The sequence below is a fragment of the Podarcis liolepis genome (assembly GCF_965112155.1).
Source record: "Podarcis liolepis genome assembly, chromosome: 7".
Lineage (NCBI taxonomy): Eukaryota > Metazoa > Chordata > Lepidosauria > Squamata > Lacertidae > Podarcis > Podarcis liolepis.
The window spans coordinates 19,406,671-19,422,814 of record NC_139561.1 but is presented as its reverse complement, the minus strand read 5'-3'; the positions used below and the strand labels follow the sequence as shown (position 1 = coordinate 19,422,814).

General features: G+C 46.0%; 1 long non-coding RNA gene across 1 annotated transcript; it reads right to left on the bottom strand.

The window, feature by feature from the left end:
* Positions 1-8,522: 8,522 nt before the first annotated feature.
* LOC310711492 lies at positions 8,523-15,385 on the bottom strand. Its single transcript, XR_014528498.1, has 3 exons — positions 15,231-15,385; positions 10,942-11,124; positions 8,523-8,688 (listed from the first exon to the last, which is right to left on the bottom strand). It is a non-coding gene; the product is annotated as an uncharacterized lncRNA (long non-coding RNA).
* Between the last annotated feature and the right edge of the window lie 759 nt (positions 15,386-16,144).

The following is a 16,144-nucleotide window of genomic DNA, read 5'->3' as shown; positions in this document are numbered from 1 at the left end:
TTCATTCTGAAATCAATTCAAAATCAAATTAATGGCAACCATTGGGCTAGAGTTCTGTGAGTATTACCGAAGAAGGGGGTCAGACTGTGCCTTGGCCAAAAAAACCCCTAGCTTAATAAACCATGGTTTGATGTTATGTTCAAACTAGCATCTGTGCAAAAAGATTTCTCAACATACTGTGTTGAAGAGTATTGCTTTAACAGGTCATGGGACCCTACCTGCACCTTGTCACAGATTTACCACCTTTGTGGATGTTCAGCCTGAACTAAACCAGCTCTGGTTTTGGCGCCGAGAATCCTTTGGCCTGGCACGTTAGTCTCATTTTGTATCGGCCAGGGTGACGCAAGCAAGCTTTGCAAGATCCACCTTCAACTTCTACACATCCATACAGGTTCTGCTTCTTGGGTTGTGTGGTTGTGTCAGACCTCCTTTCTGTTGATAGATGCCACAGATAACAATTTGTTTAATGTTCCATAAGGTGTGTTGAGGATGCAGTTGCCCAAGCTCTTTTGATCATCCTTGCCAGGTAAGCTCATGGTGATGTTTGTTGATGTTTATTGCTGTTCTAACCCCTCCTATTGTGTAATTTTTTAAAATTTAAAAATGTGGTTCAAGGGGTGAAAATGGAATCTGCATGGAGCTGGAACACAAGCTACCTTAGACCAAATTGTGTATATAGGCCAATATTGTCTACTCTGACCGGCAGCAGTTCTCCAGAGTCTGAAGCAAGAAAATCTTTACTCTCAGCTGTGACCTGCAGGGCCACATATCAAGTGCTTGAACAGAGTATGGAAGCAAAATAAGATGCCTTCGGTCAGGGCCATGCTGAGCATGACAAATGTTCCCCAACCCTGGGAACCAGAAGCCCCTTCCAGGAAGGAGGCTCCCTGTTGCAACTCTGCGTGAGTGGCTGCTCTGGCTTTTCTTAAGACAGATTGGAAACGGGTGGGAGAACCTTTGACCCTCCCATCAGCCTCGGTCATGGATAATGGGGCTTGTGGCCCCAGCAGTATTTGGAGGCAGGGGCACAAGTTCCCTATTCCCGCTGCTGTAATATCTGCTAACAAACAGCACTCTTGGCTTTTCAGATCGCCTCCAGAAATGTGCCAAGCAGAAAAGGTGCTTAGGAGAGGCAAACTTGTTGGACAGCCTCCTCCCACCGTTCTACGTGCTCTTAATTACCCATTTGAACTAATACCCATTTTGCTAGTGGCCTAATCCTGCCAGTGCTTGAAAGAGATATTTTGTGTGGTAGGCAAAGCTTGTACGTACTCTGTGCTCCCAACAAATAAACGCTCTCCGTAATCTATGCCAAAAAAAATAAAAGCTGAATTGTCATCCGCATGCAGCTTGCATTTGTAAAGTGACCCTGCTTGCTTGCTTGTTTTACGTACTTTATAACTTTTTTTAGTTTAATTCTGCTAGGCGCAGGTATAGCTATCTGATTTATTCAATTGTTTTGGTTACAGTGGTACCTTGGGTTAAGAACTTAATTCGTTCTGGAGGTCCGTTCTTAACCTGAAGCACCACTTTAGCTAATGGGGCCAACTGCTGCCGCCACACCGCCAGAGCACGATTTCTGTTCTCATCCTGAAGCAAAGTTCTTAACTTGAGGTACTATTTCTGGGTAAGTGGAGTCTGTAACCTGAAGCGTCTGTAACCCAAGGTACCACTGTATATCCTTTTATCCAGCGCTCAAGCTGGCCACGTGCAAACTTCTCTCCATTTGCATCCTCACAACAACCCTTTGAGGTAGTTTAGGCGGAGAGATGGTGACTGGCCGAAAGTCACGGCTGAGTGGGGACTCAAATATGGGTCTCCCAGGTCCAGCACTCTAACCACTGCTCTACACTGGTTCTTTGATGTTAAAGGTGAGCATTTACTCATATTGTGGAAATCATAAGGGCTAAAAAATTGGAGGGTGGTTTTTTTTTAATCTCCAAATTTAAAAGCGGAGGTTCACAAAGCTCCCTTATGCCCCTAGCATCACATTCCTTCAGGATACAGGGGCAGGGGGGGCAATTTCTCCCCCCACCCCACTACCTCCAACACACAAAACCATCTCTGGCCCTCAGCGGTAGGTGACGGAAAGGCATTATTCACATACAAAATATAGTAATGAAAATGGCAATGAAAACAAGCCTGCTGTTCAGAAGAGCCTGTCCAAGCCTAGGGCAGGGGAATTAATGTGAATCTTTAATATTTTGACCAAAGTTTGCACTCCCTCTAATCTGAACTTTGCCCCTTTCGTTGTCTTCTGTCTCCCCCACCCAGATATAGAGACATAGGATGCTGCCTTATGCTAAGTCAGACCACTGGTCCATCTAGCTTAGTATTGTCTGCACTGACTGGCAGCAGCTCTCCAAGACAACAGGTAGGAAGTCTCTCCCAGCCCTACCTGGAGATGCTGGGGGTTGAACCTAGGACCTTCTGCATGCCAAGCAGGTGCTCTCCCACTGAACTATGGCCCTTCCCCATAGCATTTTCTGATGCCACCTCAGCCTGACTGCTAGGCTGCAAGCAGAACTGCAAATGAATGCACCTGCCTATTTTGAGTTACTTGGGTCAAATTGTATGCTGTTCGTTGGTCCTCTTTGTACAAATGGAGATGCATTTATTTATTTTTAAACGCCAAGTAATTATAACAGAAAAGGATGAAGCCGCATTTTTTTTTTGTTCCATGTTTTTATTAATGGCAGTTCTGTTCACTGAAAGGGCTGTCACACAGAAGACGGAGCAAGCTTGTTTTCTCCCACTCCAGAGGGTAGGATTCGAACCAGTGCCTTCAAGTTACAAGAAAGGAGATTCCAATTAACATCAGGAATAACTTTCTGACAGTAAGAGCCGTTGACTGTGGAATGGTCTCCTATGGAATGTGGTGGGTTCTCCTTTAAAGCCCTAGGACCCACGTACCTATGGGACCGCCTCTCCTGGTATGCCCCACGGAGGACCTTAAGGTCCACAAATGACAACATTTTGGAGGTCCCAGGTCGCAAGGTGGTTAGATTGGTCGCAACTAGGACCAGGGCCTTTTCAGTACTGGCCCCGACTTGGTGGAACGCTCTGTCACAAGAGACTAGGGCCCCGTGGGACTTGGCATCTTTCCGCAGGGCCTGCAAGACAGAGCTGTTCCGCCTGGCCTTTGGTTTGGACTCAGTCTGACCCTTATGTTTCCCTCCCCTTATGGTTTTGATGAGGCTGCATTTTAAATTGCATTTTAACCTGTATTTTAAATTGGCCCCCCCTCCCATTATGTTTTTACTGTAATCTTTTACTGTTGTTAGCTGCCAGGGAGGGTGGGGTATAAATAAAATTATTACTATTATTATTAATCAAAGATTGTTGAGCAGAGGTTGGATGGCCATCTGACATGTGTGATCTAGTTGAGATTCCTGCATTGCAGGGGGCTGGACTAGGTGAAAGGGAAAGCGCTCTCTGCACATGTTCTCTTGGGCTTTGCATGCCTCAGGCTGGAACCGCTGCTCAGGGGGCAGAGAGCCTGAAGCAAATAGCTGCAGCCCAACATTCATCCTACTCAGAACAGCAGCAGACCCATTGAAATGAATGGGCATGGCTAACTTAGCTCCACTCACTTCAAGGGCTCTACTCTGAGTAGAACTCGGATGGAAACAACCCTAGGCTCAGCTCCGGGTTCTAATCAAGTTCTGCCGTTTTGCCTTTGTTTCGCGTGCGCTGGGGCAAAAGTTTAAAAGCTTTTCCACAAAGTGAATTGCCAGCGGAGCAGGGAAATAAATTAGTATCCAAGCCATAGAAGTAATGGGTAAAAACCTCTTTTGGACGGAGAGTCAGGATCCTTGGCACTTTGGGGCAAAGCAACGTCATAAAAAGAAGAAACCCATTAAAAAAGCAAGAGTTTAATTGAAATGATCCTAATTGGAGAGCGATTCTTGCTTCTCCGCAGTCTCTCATCAGCAAATCACAATTCATGGGAGTACAGTATTGGAATTATTTCCTCCCCCTTCGCTCCTCTTGACTCTTGGATTTGTGGCTCCGCGCAAGAAAATGGGCCTGTTCGCCAAAACTGGCACAGCGCCAAGGTGCACCCGAGTTCAGGGCAGCGGTGACCTCCCTCTTCGGGGTTCACACGCAGGTCACAAAAAATTGTAGCACATTTCAAAGATCCAACTCCCGTCTCCAATCAAAACAAAAAGAGAATGAACTCAAACATTTGGTCTTACAAAAGTGTTGGCGTTTGTTTCTTGCCCGCTAAACTTGGGCGCAATTTTGGTTTTCCGAGGGAGACGGAGAAGGAGAGAATTACGCACGGAGCTCCAGGCGCGCTTTTGGAGAGGTAAGGAAAGCGCACCGGCAACCTGGAGAAAGGGAGGAGCGGAGCGCATTCAGCGCTTGGTGGATTGGGGGTGGCAACCGGGGGTGGGGGAATGGGACTTTCGAAAGGGCTCGATCCACCGCCACAACCTTTGTCCTTCAGGCAGAAGCTCCATGGAGGAAGCTGCGAGCGCAGGAGCCGTCGAGGCGACCTCGGGGACGAAGAAGGAGCAGCTCGCAGACGGAGAGCGTAACGCTGCCGCGCCGTCTGCTCCTCTCCAAAAGCCCCCGTATTCCTACATCGCTCTGATCACCATGGCCATCCGAGACAGCCCCGGACAGCGCTTGCCCCTGCGCGACATTTACCGGTACATCTCCCAGCGGTTCCCTTACTACAATTTGAGCCAGAAGAGCTGGCAGAACAGCATCCGGCACAACCTCAGCCTCAACGAGTGTTTCCTGAAGGTGTCCCGGGAGGGAGCCGGGCGCAAGGGCAACGACTGGATGCTGGATCCGGCCTTCGAAGGCATGTTCGAGCGGGGGAATTACCTGCGCCGGAGGCGCACCCGGAGGCGCTCGCGGGACCCCGCCCCTGCGCCTCCGCCGACGGCGCCTTGTTTCACCTGCCCGGAGACACCTGCGCCCGCTTACTGCTCTTATCACCCATATCCTCAGAGTCCGCTTCCGCCTCCTGCCTATCTTATGGCCGGATCAGGTGTGGCGCAGCCCTCCCAGCCTTACCCGGTGAGCGGCTGCCTCCCGGCTATGGGGCCCGTCGGCGGCTACGGACCCTACCCCAGATTCCTGCTTCCCGGCGGGGCGGCCCAGCAGCCGCCGAGCCCGGTTGCAGGGGGGCCCGTCGCTCCTTTCCAGTCGCCCCCCGACCTGTCCCTTTTGCGCGGTTGGAATTGGCAAGAGAGGATCTCCTGCGCCCGCACGAACTTCTAAAGAGAGGACGACTTGATTCGGAGCAGCACCTAATGGACAGCCTCGGTTGTGACTCAAGGTTCTAGTCCTGCTTAAGGAAACTACCCGCTACCTCTTAAGGTCTCAGCTCTTGGGGGGGACGGGGGACGGGCAGGATTGGGGGTGGAGAGCTAGGCGTTTGAAAAGCAACGGGGCACGATTATTTCAAATCTGAGAAGAGAGCTGCCGACATATTTACACCAGGTCTGCTCCAGTGGTTTTCAACCACACCTGGTGTAATGCGGGGCGGGGACGTAGTTACTGATTTCTGCAGCTGAATGTTTTGTTGAAAGCGCAAGTGCAGGTAACTGGTCAGCTGGCAACTGTGCTGGGACTCAGTTTGCCAAACCTGGAAAGGATATTTTGATGAGGAACTGGGCAATTTTTTAGAAGAAAGCCTTGGTGAGAAATATCAGGTCCCTTCCCCTCCACAACCACCCCCGGGAAAAACCCAGCCATTTTTATTTTTATTTTATTGGCTGGGTTTTGAGGGAGGTTGGGAGGAGTTCCCAAGGCAGTTGCCAACTTTTCAACCAGTCCCTGCTGCTTGTGCCTCAAAGAATGGTCTGATCTGCAGGGATTAGAAGATGCCGGGTGCTTTTTACTTACTCTGTGAACAAACTCATTTGTCAGTACCTGGCAATCAGGCTGCTCTTCAAGGCACAGCACTGGGGACAGGCTGAAAAGTTGGCAACCCTTGTCTAGAGGAGGTTAAAAATCTGTCGAATTGAAAATAACAAAATTGATGTTTCCATTACAGTGATTTTTTTCTTTTTTAAAAAAAAGCTGCCCAACAGATAGGTGGTCTGTAAAGTGCCTGTTGCAGAGCTGCAACTTTGTAAGTTCACCTGTTGACTTACAGCTTTTTTAATTGCTCCTTAGATGCAAGTGAGCTACAAGTGTGGCAGGCAGGCAGAAATGGCCATTATATTAAGTATAGTTTGGAAGTAAGTTCCATTTAGCGTATTGGGACTTGCTTCCTAAGTAAGTGGCTCACCTAGACATGGTCATTGTCATTGGTAATCAGCTGGAAGTTGTTACAGGTGAAATGTTGCATTTAAAATTGGTGTCAAGCACTGCTCGGTGCTCAGGGCCAAAGTACCACCCAGTTTGACTAAAGTGTGGAGATTTTTAGCTGTGAAACAGAAGAGGGGTCTTGTTTTTTTGTTTCTGGTTGGGAGTTGTGTAATGATTTCAAGTGTTCGAATTACCTGTTTCCAAAGGCAGCATAAATAGCCTGGCAGTGGAAATTGACAATATATTGCACGTGTTTGAAATGTTTGGGAGGAGAAATATTGAAACTCCTCCCTTGGTCACTTTTCAAGTAAGATACTCCAGATTTAGTTCGTTACACACACCCACTCCAGGGAAGTTCTGTTAACTTGAATAAAATTACTTTAGAGTAAAAAAAAAAATGGATTAAAAAGTGTCTGTGGTTCCTATATCCTAACATTGGCTCTCTTTACTTCCACAAAGAATGGTAACCACATTCCCCCCTAAAATAACTGATTTCTAGCAAATGTTTAATCTACTCAGAGTAGAGCCATTGAAATTAATTTCAATATGTTTACTCTGAGTAGCACCTAAAATCTGCCAAGAGTATTCACTTATTTTAGGTGTGGTGGGGACCAGCATTTGGAAGTTTAGATTCTTAGTTTGAAATGGATTATTATTATTATTATTATTATTATTATTATTATTATTATTATTATTTATTTTATAAGGCATGTGTCATTTGTGGCTTTGAGGGATGATTGAAGTGTCTTCTCTCCCCCCCCCCATTTTGTGCCGGGGTTCCTGGGTCATTGGTGAGTAGAAAGCATTTCACCTGGTTACATTTAGGACTTACTGATCCTTGCTGCAATGTTGGAAAGTGAAGGACAGAGCCTAAAGAACTGATTTCTCCAGTCTGGACATGCCTGAAAATTGCAAGGCAAGGGAGACTAATTTGCTTTTGAAAAAGGGGTTGCCAACATCTTGTGCTGGCTCCTGCTCCTCTACCTTTAACAAAAGGTTGAACCTGCAAACATTGTCTTGGTGGGATCATGATAATCTCCATCCTGTTATAAAAAGGCCCCCTTTGCTTATTTCTGCAGCTCAGATTGTTGGATTAATTCTGCCTGTAAAACTAAATTGTGCAAAAGTTTAAAAAGTTGTTTTATGTCACTTCCTGTGTTTAAAACAGTATTTGAAATGCAACAAGTGTTGTAAATAATATTTTCCTGGGAAGAATTAAGTGTTTGTTGGAGTAGGGATGTGAATGGACCTCCCTTTTGTGTTTAAGTTTTCTGGTTTGGTTTCACTGGAACTATTGGTTTTTTAATGGTTACTGGACAATAAATGTTTTCTTATAGCAAGTGATGTCCTTTTAATGCAGGGCTGGGCTGCTATTTTACTGTCTGAGGGCCACATTCCATCAGAGGAAATAACTTGGGGGCCACTTGCCAGCAGTGGGTGGAGCCAGAATGCACTGAGTTAACCAACTGGGAATGAATATTAAGCTGTTTCAGTTTTCACCATTGCCACCTGAGATCAGAACTCCCCCACTGGGTTTTGATGGGCTTACTCTTAATTGAGACAGCTTTGAAACTGGTTCCCATTTCTGGTATCAAAGAGCCCATGTACTGAGCAACTGGGAATAGCAAGTAAAACCATCTTCCTGGATTCTCCATTCCATCCCTCAGTTCCCCCTTGCCTTGCCCCTCTGTTAGCATTGTCTGCCCATTTAGCATGGAATCATGGAATTGTAAGGGGACACCCAAGACTCATCTAGTCCAACCCACTTCAGTGCAGGATTCACAGCTGAAGAATCACTGGCAGTTAAACATCCAGCCTGTGTTTCAAAACCTCTAGTGTTGTGTTCTCATTGTGGTGGGGTGGGTGGGAGTCACTCCCCAGATTTATTTTCCTAAATATATTTTGCATTTCTGAAAACTTAGCTGTTTTCCCCAAGCTGGCGGAAGCTTCTTTCTACATGTTGCCATTTGGTTCCATAAGAACGAGCACACAGATAATTATTATTATTACTATTACCAGTGCTTTTTTTATCCTGGGGGAACGCAGGGGAATGCATACCCGAAACATTTTGTGAATCTAAGTTTGGCCTCATTGGGGGGGCAGTATTTTAATATTAGTAAGAAAATGATAGTACCCCTAATCTTTTTTTAGGAAAAAAAGCACTGACCATTATTATTATTATTATTATTATTATTATTATTATTATTAATCAAATAATTAGCAGCCCTTCACCGTTGACTGATTTCTGCAAGACATTCAAAGTAGCATACATGGTTCTCCTCATGTAATCCTCACAACAACCCTGTGAGGTAAGTTTGGCTGAGAGGCAGTGTCTTCCCCAAGGTCGTTTAGTGAGTTTTCTGGATTTGAGTGGGGTCTGAGCCATGGTATTCCAGGTCCTAGTCCGAGACTACTCTACAACGAATTAAAATTCAATATTTAAAATATTTAAAGCAAATCACTGTCACACGGATTAGGGTGGGTTCTGAAGAAGATATCAGTTCACTGTTAGGAACGCCCACCCCCTTTGACCATAGCTGTCAACGTTTCCCTTTTTTAAGGGGAAATTCCCTTATTCCGAGTAGGATTCCTCGCAAGAAAAGGGAAAAGTTGACAGCTATGCCTTTGAGAACCCCTACATTTATTTATCTTTTCTCATTTTGCCTTCTGTCGCCACCAGGTGGCGCCAACGAATCACCCAGGGTTGGATTCCTAAATCAAAGCCATTTATTCCTCCTCGTGGTCAGTCCCCCGTGAAACATTGGCCACTTGGAAATTGTCACATCCGTGCCACGCCGGCCCCCCCAATAGCTCCTGGAAGCTATACCCTGCAAGGCAGCGGAACTTTAGGATCAAGAGTTTTCCCTCCTGGCTGCCTTCCTAGGTTGACAAGCCCCACCTGCCCCTCAATTGCAGAAATCACCTTCTTGACCGTTGGACCCACTATTGGTCTCATCTACTCAATCCATTGCAGCCTGTCTTTGCATGCGCCTTTGGAGAGGGAAAAAAATCCCAGTGTTCGTCTGATCTGAGATCAAGCTGTTTCACTACACTCAAGTTGTAGTTCTTGGGCAATGAATGTGTACATGTGTGGATCATGTGTACATGTGTACATAGGCAAAATAAAAAAATTCCTTCCAGTAGCACCTTAAAGACCAACTAAGTTAGTTCTTGGTATGAGCTCTCATGTGCATGCACACTTCTTCAGATACTAAGTGAAGAAGTGTGCTTGCACACGAAAGCTCATACCAAGAACTAACTTAGTTGGTCTTTAAGGTGCTACTGGAAGGAATTTTTTTATTTTGACTATGGCAGACCAACACGGCTACCTATCTGTAAATGTGTACATAGGAACAATTTTGCAAAGGCCTTTAAATCACAATAGTTGCACCACATATTCCTTCATTGCATAGATGACCCTTTGGGTCCCTTCCAAATCTACAGTTCTATTATTCTCTCCTGCCCTCTCCAAGTGCAATTTGCTTCCAGTGCCAGAGAACTTGTGCATTAAGGCACATTCCCCCCCCCCCTCCAATGAGTCATAGGAACTATATAGCTTGCCCTTCAAAGCATTTGTGATCCCAGCATCCTTAGCAAACTACAGTTCCCAAGATCCTGGTGTGCGTGTGCTTTAAATGTATGATGTGCATGTATTTATTTAACCAAGGTTAAATTAAATGTAAGGAAATTAAATATAAGAAGGGCTGTCACACGGGAAATGGTGCAAAGATGTTTTCTGCTGCTCCAGAGGGTAGGATTTGAATCAGATTTTAGGAGATTCTGGATGGCCATCTGTCAGGAGTTCTTTAGCAGAGTTTCCTGCATTTCAGGGGGTTGGACTAGATGACCCTTGGGGTCCCTTCCAACTCTATACAGTGGTACCTCGGGTTACATACACTTCAGGTTACATATGCTACAGGTTACAGACTCTGCTAACCCAGAAATAGTACCTCAGGTTAAGAACTTTGCTTCAGGATGAGAACAGAAATTGTGCTCCGGCGGCGCGGCGGCAGCAGGAGGCCCCATTAGCTAAAGTGGTGCTTCAGGTTAAGAACAGTTTCAGGTTAAGAACGGACCTCCAGAACAAATTAAGTACTTAACCCAAGGTACCACTGTAATTCTATATTAAAGAAATACATTGATTGGCCAACCCAATTTTTACAAGTAGTGGGCAAGTTTTGGCGTTCTTCAAAAGTCTTCATCAGGCATGGTGTTAGAGGAAGAAAAATGCACTAATGTTGGGGACATGGATAGCAGCAAGGGTGGTGTATACAATTGCATTGACTCCTCATCCATTGCACTCCCACCGGTTTGAAGCCGAGTGGTGCTGTGGGTTAAACCACAGAGCCTAGGACTTGCTGATCAGAAGGTCAGCAGTTCAAATCCCTGCGATGGGATGAGCTCCCGTTGCTCAGTCCCTGCTCCTGCCAACCTAGCAGTTCGAAGGCATGTCAAAGTGCAAGTAGATAAATAAGTACCACTCTGGCGGGAAGGTAAACGGCGTTTCTGTGCTCTTCTCTGGTTCGCCAGAAGCGGCTCAGTCATGCTGGCCACATGACCAGCATGTACACCAGCTCCCTCGGCCAATAAAGCGAGATGAGCACCGCAACCCCAGAGTCGGCGACAACTGGACCTAATGGTCAGGGGTCCCTTTACCTTTCCTTTTACCTTTACATGTGATGCTGGTCACAATCTGTAGGTCTCCTGCAGCATCTTGAGAAATGTTGCTGTTTGTCACACAATAGGTTGTTCAGCACCAGGGAAATGCGCATCAGGTGAACAAATGTGATTTGGAACGCAGTGTGGAGTGAAATGACTTCACTGCTCATACAGTCACAAATTGGTCCATAGCTTAAGAAATGAAAGTTTATTAGATTTGCAAATGAATCCCAAGAGGTTGGGGACTCCTGGTCTATGCCTTATTTTCACTCAATTTCCCATGTGTTTTCAGCCTTTACGTCTAGCAATTGTTTTCATTTTTTTTTTAATTTGCGGACTAGCAACCTTTTAAAAAAAAGTTTCTTATATTTTTAAAAGCTGAGATTCTCACACCATTGTGATTGCCAGCTGATAAGTAGCATAACACCTCACTGCATTCCAAGCCGCTAATGCGTACATAGGGAGCCAGTGTGGAGTAATGGTTTGAGTCGTAGACTAAGACCTCGGGAGTCCTGGGTTCAAATCACCACTCAGCCATGAAACTCGCGGGGTGACTTTGTCCCAGTCACCGTATCTCAGCCTAACCTGCCTCACAAGGTTGTTGTCAGGATAAATTGGAGAGGGAGAGAAGTGTGTTTGCCACCTTGAATTCTTTGGGGGAAAGTTGGGATATACCGTATTTTTCGCCCTGTAGGACTCACTTTCCCCCCTTCAAAAATGAAGGGGAAATGTGTGTGCGTCCTATGGGGCGAATGCAGGCTTTCGCTGAAGCTTGGAGAGCGAGAGGGGCCGGTGTGCTCTCCAGGCTTCAGGAAGCTATCAGCAAGCCTGGGGAGCCCGCGGGAGTTCCCGCAGGGCTCCCTAGGCTGCGGATAGCAGCCTGTCGCCCGGCACGTGGGGTGCCCTGAAGCAGAGCGCCCCGCGCTTCGGGCAGACATTGGGCAGCCCCACATGCTCAGGGGAAAGCGGGGAGGTGCAGCGCTGCCATCCCGCTGTTCCCCGACCTGGTTTGGATTCCCCAACTTGGTTTTTGGGGGAGGAAATAAAGGGAAATTTTCCCCCTTTATTTCCCCCCCCAAAAACTAGGTGCATCCTATGGGCCGGTGCGTCCTATGGGACGAAAAATACGGTAAGTGTGATAATAAAAAATGAAATAAAATAGCCCATGAAGCAAAAGTTTATTAGGTTAGTTGCTGGGTAGCTCATTTGGTAGAGCAGGAGTCTCTTAATCTCATGGTTGTGAGTTTGAGCCGCACGGTCGGCAAAGGATTCCTGCATTGATGGGGGTTGGACTAGATGACCTGGGTGGTCCCTTGCCTACTCTACATTTCTATGATTCCAGTTATGTCCCCTGCCCACAAAAAAAGGTTGGGGACTACTTTCTTTAAGTAGTGCATTTTCAGCCCTGAGGACTTGCAATTTATTTTTTAAATGTTTTTTTTTTTAATGCCTTGAGGACTAGCAACCTTTTTTCTTTGTAAGAAATGGCTGAGATTCTCAGAGCATTGCGATTGCTGGGTGATAAGTAGCATAGCATGATATGGGGAGTGGGGGGGAGGGGGGAGGGTACATGCACACCATGTAGCCCTGACCTCAAAGGCCCTGTGGCACCCGCTTTGACTTGTTTATCATGCTGAAAACTCAGAACAAAACCCTGAAACCTCGTTTCCTCTCAAGCTGCTGGTTTCCCTCTCTTTTGGGGTTTCTTTGGCGGACTGTTTCCCAGCAGGGCTGGTTAATTTCTCTCTCCCCGGCCCCCAGAGGCTTGCGGTAATATGTGGGGAGGGGGAGATGCTATTTTTTCTCTCTTCCTCACTTGTCTGACTTCCTTTTAGTTTTATTTTATACTTCTAAAAAGGAGGGGGGCGGACTCATCAGCTCTGTCTCTCCAAATCGACAGAAGGCAGAGCAAAGCAGAGATAAAGGCAGCTCTCTCCGCTATACCGAGGCTGATCAGTTGCAAAGGAAGTGGGTGGGCGAAGATGTCTTCCTCTCACCAGGCCTGCAGGAGAATTTGCGTCTGAACATTTCCCCTTGCGCATCAGGATTGAAGTGCCCCCCCCCCCAGGCTCAACTGGTTATTTTGCATCCACTTAGACAAGGTTCCTTATTTGCCTCTTCGCTTCTTAACTTCAATTTCCTCCTTGACAGAAAAGCGTGCCACTACCTTGTAGCAGGCAGAGGTTCACCTGGTAAAGCGTCTGCTCCATAGGGATAGCCACACACCTGCTGTCCTCAGGCCACACTCGTCACTGACTTTTCTTTGCCTGGCTGGAATATGTCCAAGATTGTCTCTTGCTGGCCTGGATGGAGGGTGTGAAGGGGCAGATTCTTCTCTGGTCAGCTGTGCACCAAGTTGAGAAAATTGTCTGCTGTGGGGGTGGGGGTGGGGGGGCAGGGGTTCCAGCGACCTTTGGTGAGGAAGCTCAGGCAGGGCCTAATTCCAAACCTTCCAAATTTTCTCCAGTGAAAATAGGGATGTCCTACTCCATAATAATAAATTTATTATTATTACAGTGGTACCTCGGGTTACATACGCTTCAGGTTACATACGCTTCAGGTTACATACGCTTCAGGTTACAGACTCCGCTAACCCATAAATATTGCTTCAGGTTAATAATAAATAATAATAATATTAATTTATTATTTGTACCCCGTCCATCTGGCTGGGTTTCCCCAGCCACTCTGGGCGACTTCCACAGAAACCAAAAAACACTAAAATATCATACATTAAAAGTTTCCCTGAATAGGGCCGCCTTAAGATGTCTTCTGAATGTCAGGTAGTTGTCCATCACCTTGACATCCGATGGGAGGGCATTCCACAGGGCGGGTGCCACCACCGAAAAGGCCCTCTGCCTGGTTCCCTGTAGCTTCGCTTCTCGCAATGAGGGAACCGCCAGAAGGCCCTCGGCGCTGGACCTCAGTGTCCGGGCAGAACGATGGGGGTGGAGACGCTCCTTCAGGTATACTGGGCCGAAGCCGTTTAGGTTAAGAACTTTGCTTCAAGATGAGAACAGAAATCGTGTTCTGGCGGTGCGGCAGCAGCAGGAGGCCCCATTAGCTAAAGTGGTGCTTCAGGTTAAGAACAGTTTCAGGTTAAGTACAGACCTCCGGAACGAATTAAGTACTTAACCCGAGGTACCACTGTATTATTATTATTATTATTATTATTATTATTATTATTATTATTACCCCACCCATCTGACTGGGTTCCCCCAGCCGCTCTGAGTGGCTTCCGACACATATGAAAACATAATAAAACTATACAGAGCTACATTCAGATGTCTTCTAAAGGTTATATTGTTATTTATTTGCTTGGTTTCGGCGTCACATAACTCCATACTGTCTAATATTTTTCCAATGAAAATAGGGACGTCCTAAGGAAAAGTGGGACATTCCAGCGTCAAATCAGAAACTGCGATGGCTTCTATAATTACGGGACTGTCCCTGGAAAATAGGGACACTTGGAGGGAGTGTAATTGTGACCCCCTAGGCCTCTGGTAAACTGTGGTTCTCTCACCCCTCCTCTCAGGACCCTTGCTTGCATGCTGGCAGGTGCCCTTTTGAACAATAGTAACACCTCTTGCTTTCCTAGGTGGATGTGCATAAAAACAAACAAACGCAACCCTCTGATAGTTGCAGGTCTGACCCCTACTGCACTGACCTAAAGATCACATCATTTGCACCAGCCACTTTTGAATGTGAGGGAATGTGGCTCTTGGATGGAAGAAAAAGGTTCCCCCCCCCCCCGGCCCACTTTTAGGCTGTACGCACACTGTTAACTTTAGATGATATTTGGAGCACATTCTTTCCCTCAAAGAATTCTGGGAACTGTAGTTTAAGGGTAACGTGAAATTGGAACTCTTTCTCAGACGGAACTTGCCGGAACCTCTCAGGTGGGTGCCATTGCCATTCTAAGAGAACAAGGAAGGTGTTCCTAGTGATCCCTGGCACCTCTTTTTCTATAAAAATAACACTGGGTCAAACTACATTGCCCAAAATTCTTAGAGAGAGAGAAGGGTGTGCTTTTAAAATCGCTTTAGAAGAATCCCAGCATGCAGGTGTGAATAGCTCAACAACTGGCAGGTCAATACATTCTGTTGCCTGAGGCCAACAAACCCTGACAAGTGCATAGAAAACCCCACAAGAACCTCTCCCTGGCTATAAAAGTGCAATAATAATGAACTAAAGATCTTGCTGCCCTCTCACAACATCCCAAATCAGCTGCCTGAGGTGGCTGCCTCACCCTGGCTAATGAGAGGGCCGGCTCGGTTGACCGTAGTCTACTCTATACTCACTTTGGATTAGCCTCTTTCCTTGGCCATCCCTTACAACCATTGGAAATACAACTGAAAAAAATTAGTTTGGTTAAAATTCCGGACCATCGGAAATCTCACTTAATGGTGCATTCCTGATTGTGTCTACTCAGAAGCAAGTGCTGCTGAATTCAGTGAGGCTTACTCCGGCCCCAGGTAAGTAGGGATATTGCTGCATTTGTAACTGAGAGCATTATTCATTTGTAAAGCACTAACCTCACACCAGGCATTGATTATTATGAAAAATGAAGCAAACAAAAATCAAAAGGCAGTTTTGAAATAGTGGTTAGAATCAGTGCAATTTTGCATCAATGTGTTGGTCCGTTGTATCCAAATATAGACGAAAATCTTTTCCTTGATCTCAGGAACGATTTTGCAAAATTTGATTAAAATTTTGGTAAAAAATGTTACCAAAATTTGGCAAAAATCAGTGCGTTTGAAGGGGGTAGTCCGCCATCTTTGTTCAAAATGGCATCCAACTGTATCCAAACATAAACAAAAACCCGCTCCTTCATCTCAGCAACCATCATGCAAAATTTGGCTGTGATAAGAGGTGAAAAAATGCACAGGAAACAGACAAACCACTTTCCAAAATATATAGTAATGTAGTAGAAATATATTAGCAGAATCCTCTGCTTTTTAGTCAGCGATAGCAGCCGCATCTAAACTACCTGAGCTGCAATATTGTGACTAGTCTGTCTGGACGTCTGGTTTTTGGTAAGGAAATTGTTTGAGGTTAATGTTTCTCGACCTGTTGGGAAATCCAGCATTTTTGTAAAGCTAATGTGGTTTTTGTTCTTGTAGATTTACATTCTTGTTTTCCTGAGCAAACCTCTTGTTTGTTAGTTATCTGTTTTGCTGTGGATTATTCCAAAACTCTAGCTTTTCAGAACGCC